This window comes from Mus pahari, chromosome 12, assembly GCF_900095145.1.
Source record: "Mus pahari chromosome 12, PAHARI_EIJ_v1.1, whole genome shotgun sequence".
Classification (NCBI taxonomy): domain Eukaryota; kingdom Metazoa; phylum Chordata; class Mammalia; order Rodentia; family Muridae; genus Mus; species Mus pahari.
Genome location: NC_034601.1, coordinates 13215282 through 13229086, shown reverse-complemented (window position 1 = coordinate 13229086; position 13805 = coordinate 13215282). Strand labels below are relative to the sequence as shown.

Sequence of the window (13805 nt, the reverse complement as noted above, 5' to 3'; positions counted from 1 at the left end):
TGGGGAGGGAGGGAGAGAACGTGTCTAGTATGCACAGGTCCTGGATTGGGGAGGGAGGGAGAGAACGTGTCTAGTATGCACAGGTCCTGGATTGGATTCCCAGTACAGAGATAGATGCTGTTTCTAGTAAATGAAACCAAAACCAAAAGCAGATAAATTCCATTTTAATGCAAGTTTTGAAAATTTAAGTTGAACTAGTCTCCAAACAGTCTCCCAATGTTCTTTTGTTTCACTGTTCTAAGGAAGTTTCACTATAAGAACAAAACAAAGAACAATAAAAAGAGAGAAAACTAGGACAGAGAAATGGCCATTAAAGGGCCAGTGACACAAGCATCAACACCTGAGTTGGAACCTCTAATGCCTAAGTCAGGCATGGCCTGAAGAACCTGCCGGAAGGAAGGTCAGCATAGGGGAGGAGGCAAAGGCAGGGAGACTCCAGGGATTAGCTGGCCAGACAATCTAGTACAGTCAGTCAGCTACAGGTTTGGTGAGACCCTGTCTCAAAAGAGAAGTTGGAGGGGCCAGAGAAATTACTCGGTGGGGAAAGGTGTTGGCTGTGCAAGCCTACCAATCTGAGTTTGATCCCTTGACCCTCATGAGAAGCTGGATGTGGTCAAATTCCAGACAAGAGACACCCAGTAGTTTGAGGGCTAGCTAGCCTGGAGTACTCTCTGGATCTGGAACCGCAGAAAACAGAACAATCCTACTGAATCAAGTGGAAAGTAAGAGCCCAGTCCTGAAAGCTATCCTTTGACTTCCACAAGTGCACCGTGGCAGAGTGCTCCCCTGGCCCCTGGAAAGTAGGTAAGTTAAAACAAGAGGTGGGGGGTTCTTTTTTTTTAATGTTATCTTATTTGTATGGGCGTTTTGTCTGTGCACCATGTTCAACATGTTTTTTACCATGGAGAACTCACTTCCAGAATCAGCTACCCAATGAAGTTCCCACTGGAGTACAGCTCAGCCATATGACAGCACTTACTTGCCTAGCTAGCTAGCATGCACAAAGCTCTGGCTTCTGCCCCAGCAGCAGTTAAGGAAAATAAAAGGATTTAAAAAACCTGCTCTTCATTAACAGCCCATGTGAAACTAGCACAGAAGTTTCTCTTAACCAAGAAATATTCTGAAAACATGCAATTGCGCCTAATTTGGGGGGAGGAGCTATTTACCACTACCTTTCTCAATGCTTTCTGAAGCAGAACCTATACCAGATTGAAAAGAATCCCAACTTCAATCAGTCTCTTTAGGGGATGGCTTCAGCAGCAAGACCATCGTCACTCCCATTCTCCTAAGGGATACAGGATGTATAGGTTTAATCATTCATATTCATAGATCATTCTATGTTTTATCTGCACGTAGCTATTGGTAATTTTCCTTCTTCTGATTAGTGACCCTATAGCTACCTTGAAGTGTTTTATGTTGGTTTATTTAGTGTGTATTTTTGTGTATGCACATGTCTGAAGTGTACACAGAGGTCAAAGGATAACTTGCAGGAGTCCATTCTCTCCTTCAACCATGTAGATTCCAGAGATTAAACCATGCTCTCAGGTTTGATAGCAAGTACCTTTACCTGCTGAGCACTTCACTGGCCTTTGAAGCATTTACTTTTTTTTTTTTTTTGAGACAGTCTCAAAACAGCCTGGCTGGCCTGAACTCACTATGTAATCCAGGCTGGCTTCAAACTCAAGAGACGCACTTGCCTCTGCCTCTCCAAATTCTGGAATTAGACGTATGCCAACACGCTCAGCCAGTTTATGGCTGTCTTAAAGTCTTAGATCTACCTACCTATTCTTTCTTTTTTATTTTAAAGATTTATTTATTTTATGTATGTGACTACATCGTGGTTCTCCTTGGAGGAGAGCATCAGATCCTATTACAGATGGTTGTGAGCCACAATGTGGTTGCTAGGAATTGAATTCAGGACCTCTGGAAGAGGAGCCAGTGCTTAGTCGCTGAGCCATTTCTTTTTTTCCAGCCCAGCAATTTCTTTACTTAATGTTAGTACAGATGTTTTTGTCTGCTTCATGGTTACCTTTACACCAGGTTGATATTGTATTCTGTAAGGCTACTTAATGAAGCATTCCTGGATATTAGGTTGTTTTTTTTTTTCTTCTAATTCTCAGATTCTCTGCAAGAACAGCAAGTACTCTAAACTGTAGAGCCATCTCTCCAGCTCCAAGCTTCCTCAATGTCATGAACCCTTTTGAGCATATTTTTGGTTTCTTTTCTCTTTTTCTCCGTGCTGGGAACTGAATTTGTGATCTTGAGCATATTATACACTCTCCCATTATGCATATTTTCCCCAACATTAGACTTTATGTAAATGTTCTAAATTAAATAACTCATTTTTTTTATGGCCCTTGGTACAGTCTACTACATTGTGAAGGGCACAATTGTTTCTCAAAAGGCATCTTTCATAATTGACAAACTTACATCTTTCTAATACAAATAACTACTTAAATTGAAAAAACTAAAAAACAAAACAAAACAAAGACCCGTTTCATATTACTCATGAGCAAGTGGCTTAATACCAGTCCACCGGGAGACAGAGAGTGGCAGCAGTAAAAAAGTTTTATTTATTTATAGAAAGCACTTTAATAAGCTTTGTGTTTATTTTAAAGGTTTGCTTGTATGTTTAATTATGTACACTGGTACATGGGTATGTGCATATGAATGCAGGTGTCTGGAGAGAATTTTAGATACCCTGGGGCTTAAGTTGTGAACTGTCTCACATGTGTGCTGGAAACCAAACTCTGAAAGAACATCTGAAAGAACAGTAGGTGCTTTTAGCAGAGAAACCATCTCTGAAGACCCAACCTTTCTATTTTTATGTTTTTAAAGATTTATTTCCTGGGTGATGGTGGCGCACGCCTTTAATCCCAGCACTTGGGAGGCAAAGGCGGGCAGATTTCTGAGTTCGAGGCCAGCCTGGTCTACAAAGTGAGTTCCAGAACAGCCAGGGCTACACAGAGAAACCCTGTTTCGAAAAACCAAAAAAAGAAAAAAGAAAAAAAAGAAAAAAATATTTATTTTATTTTATATGTATGGATATTTTCCCTGCATGTATGTAAGTACCCTTAAATATATCTTCAGAGGGCCAAAGTCAGATCCCTTGGAATTTGAGTTATGGATGACTGTGAGCCATTGTGTGGGTGTTGAGAAATTGAACAGATCCTCTGCAAAAGCAACTGTTGGAGTAATGTTTTTGTATACTATATGAAGATGTGTCTCTGTCCTTCCCTGCCTGCCTAAGGTGCCTTCTGATTGGTTTATTAAAGAGCTAATAACCTATAGCAAAGCCAGGAAGTGGAAGGTGGGAATTCTGGGAAAAGATAGAAACTCTGGGAAAGAGTCAGTGTTGGAGCTTTGTCACACAGAGGAAGTCGGGTACATGAAACTGAGGAGTGGCAACAACCATGTGGCAGACACAGAATAGTATAAATGGGTTAATATAAATTAAGAGCTAGTTGAGGAACAAACTTAGCTTAAGACCTAGGCCTTTATTAATAAATATAAAAGCCTTTGTGTCATTATTCAGGAACTAGGACATACATAGAAAAACCCAAAAGGTGACAAGCAACAAGTACTCTAAAAAGCTGTGTCATCTCTCCAGCCCCAAATCTTTTTGAAAATGACCTCACTATGTATAGCCTAGGTTGGCCTTTAGCTTACAATTCTCCTGCTTCCATTTCCTAAATGTTGGAACTACAGGGATATACCACCAAGCTTGTGGTTTGGGGTCTCTTGGTGACACTATTTAATCACTTAATAATCCAGAGGCACAGATTCTGATATCTCCACTTTACAGACAAGAAAAGCAAATACACAGGGTAGGTAGATGTACAACCAGAACATCTCAAGCTAATTAGCCTCAAGGACAAGCTGTATCTTTTAGGTAAAGAGTTTTTGTCAATGCATTTGAGACACTCACAAGGCAAACTCTTTTATGTGCTGTTCACATACACCTTAAAAGCATATTCCTGTTCCTATTCCAAGTTTGGTGTGTATCACACAGACAGAGCTCACTAGACAGCACAGTAAGCTCTATTTCAACTCTTACCCAAGGATGTTTATTTTAGCATTTGTATGGTTTTAGACAGTTAAACAGCTGGGCATGCCTGGGAGGTGGAGGTAGGCGGGTCTCTGTGAGCTGAAGGCCAGTCTGATCTACATACTGTATTCCAGGATAGCCAAGACTACATAGAGAGATCCTGTCTCAAAAACAAACACAACAGAACGAACAACATAGCTGCAAACAAACAAGACAGATTAAGAGGGTACCATTACAGCCTGACCATGGACTCAAATGAATGAAGTCCATGAACCGGACAGCCACTAACCCCATTACATAACCCCATCACATATTAAGTATTTATCAGACCAAAAATATGAATAAAGCCAACTGTTTGTTTTTGAAAGACCATAGTTTAGAGACAGATGGAATAAAACTAAGCACACAGCATAACTACTGTGTGTCAGGGCAGGAATTGATAAAAACCCAGGACAGTCTACGGAAAAGGTAAATGTTGAAAAGACAGAACAAGTGTTTTCAATGTAAAATGTCCCCCATGTCCCCCATAGGCTCATGTGTTTCAACACTTGGTCCCTAGGTGATGGCACTGTTTGGGAACTGTCAGGAGAAGCCCCACAGAAGGAAGAGAGTCACTAGAAGTACATCTTAAAGGTTGGTGGCCTGGCCCGACTACCTGTCTACTCTCTGTTCTGATTGGTGAAGCCATGTGATGTTCTATCTGCTTATAGATGCTGTTACCATGCCTTCTCAGCCATGAGGACTGGATTTCTTCTCTTCTTAAGTTGTAAACTGAAATAAACTTCCTTTAAGTTGTCTCTTGTCAAGTATCTAGTCACAGAAATTGAAAAGGCAAAGAATTCAGATGTGATTAAAAAAAAAAAAAAGGCTGTGAATACTAGCCCGTCTAAGATTTTGTTTAAGATAGGCTTAGTAGACCACAGTTCCAGAGACTCACATGCCCTGTAACCCCCCCCAAAGAAACAGAAACTCTGCTGAAGGGTTTCCAGAAGAAAGCAAACTTCTGTGAAGTACTAGATTGTACAAACCTCAGGATCTGCAAGCTACAAATGGTTTTTACTTTTTAATGTAGGCATAGTGCCACACATTATTTTTAAAATTACTACTTTTCATTTTATTTGTATGTGTGTGCCATATTGTGTGGGTATATTCACCCATGTGTGCACATGTATAAGATTAGAGCAAGCAAGAATTAGGTATCTCCCTCTTAAGAGGGTCTCTCACTGAACTAGTAGCTCACCATTTTTTGGCTAAGATAGCAGGGCAGTAACTTTCAAGGATACACTTGTCTTCTGCCCCCAAAATGCTGGGATTACAAGTACATGCAGCCATGTCTAAAAAAATTATTTTCCCTCTCTAAGACAAGGTCTTACTATTTTGTTGTGAAGTCTTAGCTGTCCTAAAACTTGCTATGTAGACCAGGCTGGAACTCATAAGAGATCTTCTTGCCTCTGCCTCCCAAGTACTGGGATTAACAGCGTGTATTTCCATGCTCAGATTTTTATATAAGCGCCTAAGATTTGAACAAAATCCTTATGTATTCAGAACAAATGCTCTTAACTACTGAACCATCTCTCCAGCCTTTATTTTGCCCCTTTTATTAGACTCAATAACTGAAGAAAAATTTGAGTCGTCAATTCTAAAGCAGGCAGAGTGGCCCATGCCTATAGTTTCAGCACTTGGTACTTTGAGGCAGTTTGGGTTACAGAATAAGGCCCTGTGTCAAAATCAAAAACAAGAAAAAGAAAGGGAGGAAGAGAGGAGGAGGAGGAGGAAGAGGAAGAGGAAGAGGAAGAGGAAGAGGAAGAGGAAGAGGAAGAGGAGGAGCAGCAGCAGCAGCTAAGAAAACTGGCAAATTACTTTCTGTTGTGTGATAAGATAAAACACCATGACCAAGAACAATTTGTAGGCACTGGAAAGATGGCTCAGAGGTTAAAAGCACTAGCTGCTCTTTCGGAGGACCTGAGCTCAGTTCCCAGTACTCAGATGACAGCTCACAACCATATGTAAGTCCAGTTCCAAGAGATCCCACCCCCTCTTCTGGTCTCCCAGAGGTATACATAAAATGCACATACATATATGCAGGTAAAACTTTCATATACATAAAATAAATCTTAAACCTTAAAAAAGAGCAACGTCGAGGCCATTTGAGTTGTTTCAGAGTGTTAGAGTCCATAATGGCAAGAGTGACAGAGTATCAGGTGGCCACAACAGGAAAGTGAGAAATTCTCCCTCAGCTGCACACAGGAAGCAGAGACAGGAAGCAGGACTAAAAATCACCAAAGCCCAACCCTACTGACCTACTTCTTTTATTAAGGCTGTACCTACCTAAAATAACTGTTATTACTTTTCTGTTATGTAATATTATACCAGGACCGGCAGTAACTCCCTGGGTAGCACTATAACTGAGGGCACATTTTTCACTTAAATCACAACAGTAACCATCTTCTTTCCCTTCTCTTGAGACAGGATCTTTATTCTGTAGTACAGGAGGGCTTCACATTAGTGGGAGAGTCACCTGGTCCAGCCTTCGAAGAACTGGGATTACAAGCATGAGTCTATTACAGCTGCTCCAGGTGACACCTGGAGTAGTATTTATCTTCCAACCCCAAGCTGAGGACTGAGCCCCACTAATGATAGGCAGCAAGTGCTCTACCACTGAAACGTATGTCCACTTATTTAAAAAAAAAAAAATTAACAATTTTTCTGCTGAGCCAAAATTTGAACTCAGGGCCTCTCTTATCTAAGCATATGTACAGAGTTACACGCCCAGCGTCCAAGCAGTGGCATTTAGTAAGTTCTCTCGATTCTCTGTACTGGTATTTTATTCAGGCCAACAATAACAGTACACTACCTCCTTACATAGCTTCTCTTGCTATGCATAGTTCTGTTCTGCCTGATTATCTGAGCAATCCTATCTTAGTTTAAGGTTCCTAAATCTATTATTCTACTTCTACCTTTTTTCTCATTAAAACCATCAGACTAACAACACTTCACTCTTTTCAAGTTCAATAAACAAAAACCAAAGTTACTCTTGGTCAGGTGAGGGCCCAGTGGGTCAAAGTGCTTGATTGCTGCCCAAACCTGACCATGGGGTTCTGATCCCGTGGTGAGAAGTACCAATTCCTTAACATTGTCCTCTGACCTCTGCACATACAATACACACACTCACACCGACACACAATAATTCTTAAGGGCTGTAGAGGTGACTCAGCTTAAAAGCACTTGCTGCTCTTGAAAGGGTCCCAGTTTGATTGTTAGCACCTACACAGAAGCTGAAAGCCATCTCTAACTCCAGTTCCCATATATCTTAGGGTTTCCGTTACTGTGATAAAACACTGTGACTTGGGGAAAGGGTTTATTTCAGTTTGCAATTTCACAGCACATGCCCACAAAAAACTATAAAAAACCAAGGAGAGGAAAAAAAAAAAAAAAAAAAGAGCACTGACTGCTGTTCTTCAGCGATTTCCAGCACCCACATGGTAGCTCATGATTACCTATAATTCTATTTTTTGGTTTTTCGAGACAGAGTTTCTCTGTATAGCTCTGGCTGTCCTGGAACTCAATTTGTAGACCAGGCTGGCCTCAAACTCAGAAATCTGCCTGCCTCTACCTCCCAAGTGCTGGGATTAAAAGCGTCCGCCACCACACACCGTTCAACCTGTAATTCTAATTCCAGAACTCTAACACCCTTTTCTGGCTGCCACAAGCACTGCATGCACATGTTGCACCAGCATACATGCAGAGAAAATACTCATAACACATAGTTATTTTTAAATTAATATATAATTTTTAAAGGGAGTTTTGGCTGGGAAGTGGCACAATGCTATTAATCTCTGTACTTTGGAGGAAGAGGCAGACCAATCCTAGTAAGTTTAAGCCCGAGCAGGACTTGCTCCAGGAGGCCTATGAGGCACCCAAAACAACACAGGCTATTGTCATTATTCACCATTACCTACTACAGCTATATGGTTAACACCTTACTGCTGAAGATACAATGCATTTTCGTTGTAGTGAAGAGAAGAAAATCAAGCTGAAACTGATCTGAAACTTCCTTCCCTGATTGCTCCAGCCTACATGCTACAACACTGACATTCCAGGCAGAATGTTGTCCACTGATGAAATCGTGTTGGTAATAAAGTTTTCTGTTGGATCTGAGGCTTGCTCCCAGGAGGCAATTACTGTCTGGTACTGTTACCATGATCAGACCTCACTGAGGTCATAGACGCTAGGAGACCCTACTTCTGTTGACTTGCTAGAAGGATGTGTTGTCAAACTTTTCAAATATTTTATATATTTACCGTATAAATTAGTGTTGCCCTCGACGCTGGCCAAAGCTTGTATCTGCTGTGGCTAACAATTAATGCAGACACTCAGAACAGGTCAAAGTACAGAGATACTCTACTGAGAGCTCAGCCCTAGATGGTACATAAAACCAATCCCTTCCCAAATAAGGTTCAGGGAAAACCACGGAAGAGGAGTTACAGAAAGAATACAAGAGCTGCAGAGGGGAGACATGACATGAGCATTACACACATGAACTCAGCAGCTGTGGTCACCTGCACAAAAGCAGTCAGTATTCCAATGCAACACTACCTGGGCTCCTGTGTTATAAAACAAATAAAAGGGGAGGGGTGACATAAGGAGGGAAAGAGAAAGTATTGGGAGTAACCCAGGGAAATGGGAGGGGAGCTAGGCTGGATATGATCAAGATATATTGCTTACATGTACAAACTGTCAAAAATAAGATTTTACTTTTTAAAGATTTAAAGTAAGGTGGGGCTATTCTTGATTGTCAAGTTGATTACAACTAGAACGTACAACCCAAACAGCTGGATATAACTACGAAAAATTTTTTTCAAATGATTTATTAAATCATTTGAAGTGGGAAGACTCACTTTTAATCTGGATCTTTTTATTTTTTACTTTTCAAGACAAGGTTTCTCTTTGTAGCTCTGGCTGGCCTGTAACTCACAGAGATCCACCTGCCTCTGCTCTGGGTGCTGGGATTAAAGGTATGTGCTGCTACATCTCGCTTAATCTGGATTGTTTGAGGTAGGAAGATATACCTTAAATCCGGATTTTCTCAGGTGGGAAATCTGGGCCATACCTCCTGTTGGCAGCCTGTATAAAGGACATGGGATTAGGGAGCTTGCTCTCTTTGCCTGCTTGTTCTTATGCCTGCTGGCAAATCCATTCCTTCACTGGCATTAGAGCCTAATACTCTGGGATTCTAGCAAATACTGAAGACCATCTAAGACATCCAACCTCATGGACTGAACAACTACTGGATTCTTAGACCTTCCATTCACAGGCCGTCATTTTTGGACTAGCTGGTCCATAGCCTGTAAGCTATTCTTATAACTCTCCTTCTGTCTGTCTCTCTCATCTTATCATTCTGTTCCTTTAGAGAATTCTGATAAATGCAGAATTTGATACCAGAAGTGGTTCTAGAGCAACAGAAGTATAAGGGTGAATTTTTTTAGGTATCTGGAATAGGTTTTCCAATTTGCCAACACCTAGAGTTACTGAAGCCTCTCCTAGATGCTAGGAAAGTATGGAAAGCCAATGGTGTAAATTATATTAAAGACTGACGAAGACAAATTCATCTCATTATCCTGATTCACCAATTATGATGACTCTGTACATAAAACTTTTGACAGTTTGTGGAAAATTAAGGAAAATGATGATGCTGGTTATTGTTCCTAGCATCTCTGGATAAACTGGCAAAGAGAAAGAATAAGCTCTGTTAAAATTAAGTAAAAAAAAAAAAAAAAACAAAGCCAACTTGTAGCATCCCAGAATACAGTGAAGAACAACAGTGAGAACACTGACCACCTCCAGATGTGCATAAACAGGCTACAGCAGTGTTTCTCAACCTGTGGGCCCCAATTCTTTCAGAGGTCAAACAAACCTCATATAGAGATTGAATATCAGATATCCTGCTTATTAGATTAAGTACATTATGACTCATAACAGTATCAAAACTAGCTATGATGTAGCATCAAAAACAATTTTATGGTTGGGGTCACCACAATATATGGAACTGTTCTAAAGGTTTGCAGCATTAGGAAGGTTAAGAACCACTAGTCAAAAGGATTCTAAGTATGTCCTGGAAGAACCCATAGAGCTTCAAGTTGTTCAGTTAAAAAAAAAATCAAACCAAAGCCCTCATTATAAGATTGGTGTAATTATAATTATATTAAAGTCCTAGCCTAAGAAGGTGTCGGTGGTTAATATTAGAACATTAAATGGTAAAGAAAGGGACCCTGTATCCAGGCATGGAGCCGTATAAGAGGACACTGTTGAAACCAAGAACTTTGAACCTGGAGATTCTCACTTACCTTTCCTGAGGAAGCAGTCTCTCCACTCCATCACCTGACTATTGCCTTTTTCACCTTTGATCGAGGAAATTAATCCTGCATCGTCTGCTACATCAATAGTGACTTTCTCCGAAGGAGATGCCCCAGGTAAGACAATGCTGATGTCCGTCTCAGAGCCCACCTCTAGACCTATAACCAGACTAAAGGCTAAGAAGGTTCCTAAGGGAAGGTAGAAATGTAGTCTGTAAGGAGGTATACTATACTACTAAACAACTTAGAGAGTTTGTTAATTCATCCAAACACAAGTCAACAGAGTGTGTGGCTATAGACCCTAAGGGGTGAAATAATGGGAAAATAAAACTGGGGCTGAGCTTACTGATTCAGACCCACTGAGGGGGATCTACATTTAATAGGAAAGCTTGCACAATTGTTGCTTAAAAGGGTTAAAAGTTTGTTTGAATGGTTGGCCAAAGCATTTGTCAAGAGGAGTATGTGATGCCTGATATCCCTTGGCTTAGTGCTGATGAAGGGAACTGAAGACTCAGGGAAAGTGCAATTCTACAGTGGGTTCACTGTATAAATCCTGATCCTCTGGAATGGGAAGAAGGCCTTCACTAATCCTGTAAGATGCAAAAAAGTGAGAGGGCAGTAGGGTACTAGCACATCTCAAGGGCTTTGTTGTCATTCTTTGTGCCAGATCTTAGGGTAAGAAATGCTGGTGCTTAGTTGGATTAATTAAATGCTATGGGTTTAATGGGGCCTCAAAGTAGTAGGGGCCTTGTGGCAGCATTAAATCACTAAAGGCAAGGCAAGGTGATAACAGTCTTGTAATGGTCAGCATAGACAAAGCAGGTTCCATAATGGCCTAACCCGTAATGAGCAGCACAGACAAAGCCATTTTTATGGCATGACTCCAGTGAACCTTGCTAATCAATCATGGTGTTTCCAGCATAAAATAGGAAGTCTACTGAATTTTTGTTTGATTTGTATAAGCAGTAAAATCCTCAAACAAATTAAAGGAATGTTAGATTGGACAGTGGTAAAAGGGAATCTCAGCTGATGAACCAATTTCTAGACTTGAGCCAGTTTGGAGACCCAGAACCCCTTGAATGAAGGGACGCAAAGTTCCTGAGAAAGGACATGATAAAACAAGTTGTACTGCTAGCCTTTCTCCAGTCGTTCCAGGAAAGACCTACACCAGGGGAAAGGAAACAATCAGACTATCCAGAGTCTACTATAAACTGGTTCTGAATCGACACTGATTCTGGGAGACCCTAAGAAACACTGTGGCCCTCCAGTTAAAGTTGGGGCTTATGGAGATCAGGTGATTAATGGAGTTTTAGCCAAAGTCTGAATCACAATAGGTCTAGTGGGTCCCTGAATTCATCCTGTTATTAACCCAGACCCAAAATGTATGTTTGGGATAGATATATGTAGAAGTTGGGAGAATTCTCACACTGGCTCCCTGACCTGTATGGAGTGAGGGCTATTATGATTGGAAAAAAGTTAAATGGAAGCCCCTAGACTAGGGTGCCTCTGCCAGGAAAAAGTGAATCAAAACCAGTATCATATGCTTGGAGAACTGCAGAAATCAGTATCACTGTCAAGGTACTGAAAGATGCAGGCGTGGTGGTTCCCACCGTATCTCTCTTTAACTCTATCTGCACAGTCCAACAGACAGATGGACGGTGGTGATTAACAGTTGACTATGAAAAACTCAACACAGTAGTGATTCCAACTGCAGCTGCTGTACCAGATGTGGTATCACCTTACTTGAGCAGATTAACACATCTCTCGATACATGGTATGTAGGTACTGATCTAGCAAATGCCCTTTGTATTTCTTGGTATTTGTCCATAAAGACCACCAAAAACAATTTGCTGTCACTTGGTAGTGATAGTCGTATACATTTACAGCTTTACTTTATTAGGATATATTAATTGCAGCTGTGTCATAACTTAGTTAGAAGGGATCCTGATTGTCTGTAACTTCTAGAGCATCACACTGGTTCACTATACCAAAGATACTATGCTGACAGGATCAAGTGAGCAAGAGGTTTAGACTTGTTAACACTTGCACATCAGAGGATGGAAAATAAATCCAACCAAAATTCCAGGGTTCAGTGAAATCCTTAGGAGTCCAGTGGTGTGGGGCATGCAGAGATAGATATTCCTTCTAAGATGAAGGATATGCTACTGCACATGGCCTCTCCCACCACCAAGAAAGAAGCACAATGTTTAGTGGGACCATTAGGATTCTGGAGACAGCACATTCCTCACTTGGGTGTGTTACTCTGGCCCATATGCTAAGTGACTCAGAAAGCTGCTAACTTTGAATAGGGCTTGGAACAGAAGGCTTTTTAATGGGTCTAGACTGCTGTGCACGCTGCTCTACCACTTGGACTACAGGATCCAGAAGACCAGATGGCACCTGAGGTGTTAATGGCAGACAAGGATGCTGTCTGGAGTCTTTGGCAGACCCCTACAGATGAATCACAAAGGAGACCTTTAGGATTTTGGAGCAAGGTTCTATCGTTATCTGCAGACAACTACTCTCCTTTGAGACTGCTCTTGGGCCTAAGAGGAAACTGAACATTTTACAATGTGCTGCTACCAAGTTCCCATAGGACTTATGCTGCCCATCATGATCTGGGTATTATCTGACCCATCTAGCCATTTAGTAGGCCATACACAGCAGCAATCTATAATCAAGTGAAAGTCGTATATACATGATAGGGTCTAAGCAGGTCCTGAAGACATAAGCAAGTTACATGAAGGTAATAATAGGTCCAAATGTCTATGCTATGGTTTCTACTCCATTACAATGCTGTCTACTGCCAAGCATGCACCTCATGGGATGTATCCTATGACTGGTTGGCTGAGAAGAGAAAAATAAGGCCTGGTTTGTTAGTAGTTCTACACAATGTGAAAGGACCACCCAGGAAGTGGACATCTGCAGCATTACAACACCTTTCTGGGACAACCTTGAAAGATAACAGAAAAGGGAAATCTTTGTGCAGGACTCCAGGCAGTCCACACAGTCATACATTTTGTTTGGAAGGAGAAATGGCCAGATGTGTGATTTTCATTGATTTATGAGATATATAGTGGAGTGGCTATATAGATAAGGACTTGAAAAGTGTGATTAGAAAATTGGTGAGAGGGGGCTGGTGAGATGGCTCAGTGGGTAAGAGCACCTGACTGCTCTTCCAAAGCTGGAGTTCAAATCCCACCAACCACATGGTGGCTCATAACCATCCGTAACAAGATCTGACGCCCTCTTCTGGAGTGTCTGAAGACAGCTACAGTGCACTTACATATAATAAATAAATAAATAAATCTTAAAAAAACAAACAAACAAAAAAAACCCACACACAAATTAAAAAGAAAAATAAAGGGCTGGTGAGATGGCTCAGCTGGTAAGAGCACCCGACT

The 13805-nt window shown here is 41.1% G+C and overlaps 1 protein-coding gene across 1 annotated transcript in view; it reads right to left on the bottom strand.

The window, feature by feature from the left end:
• Crkl (CRK like proto-oncogene, adaptor protein) overlaps window positions 1–13805 on the bottom strand; it is a 33750-nt gene that overhangs the window by 15426 nt on the left and 4519 nt on the right. The gene's annotated exons all lie outside the window — the stretch shown is intronic.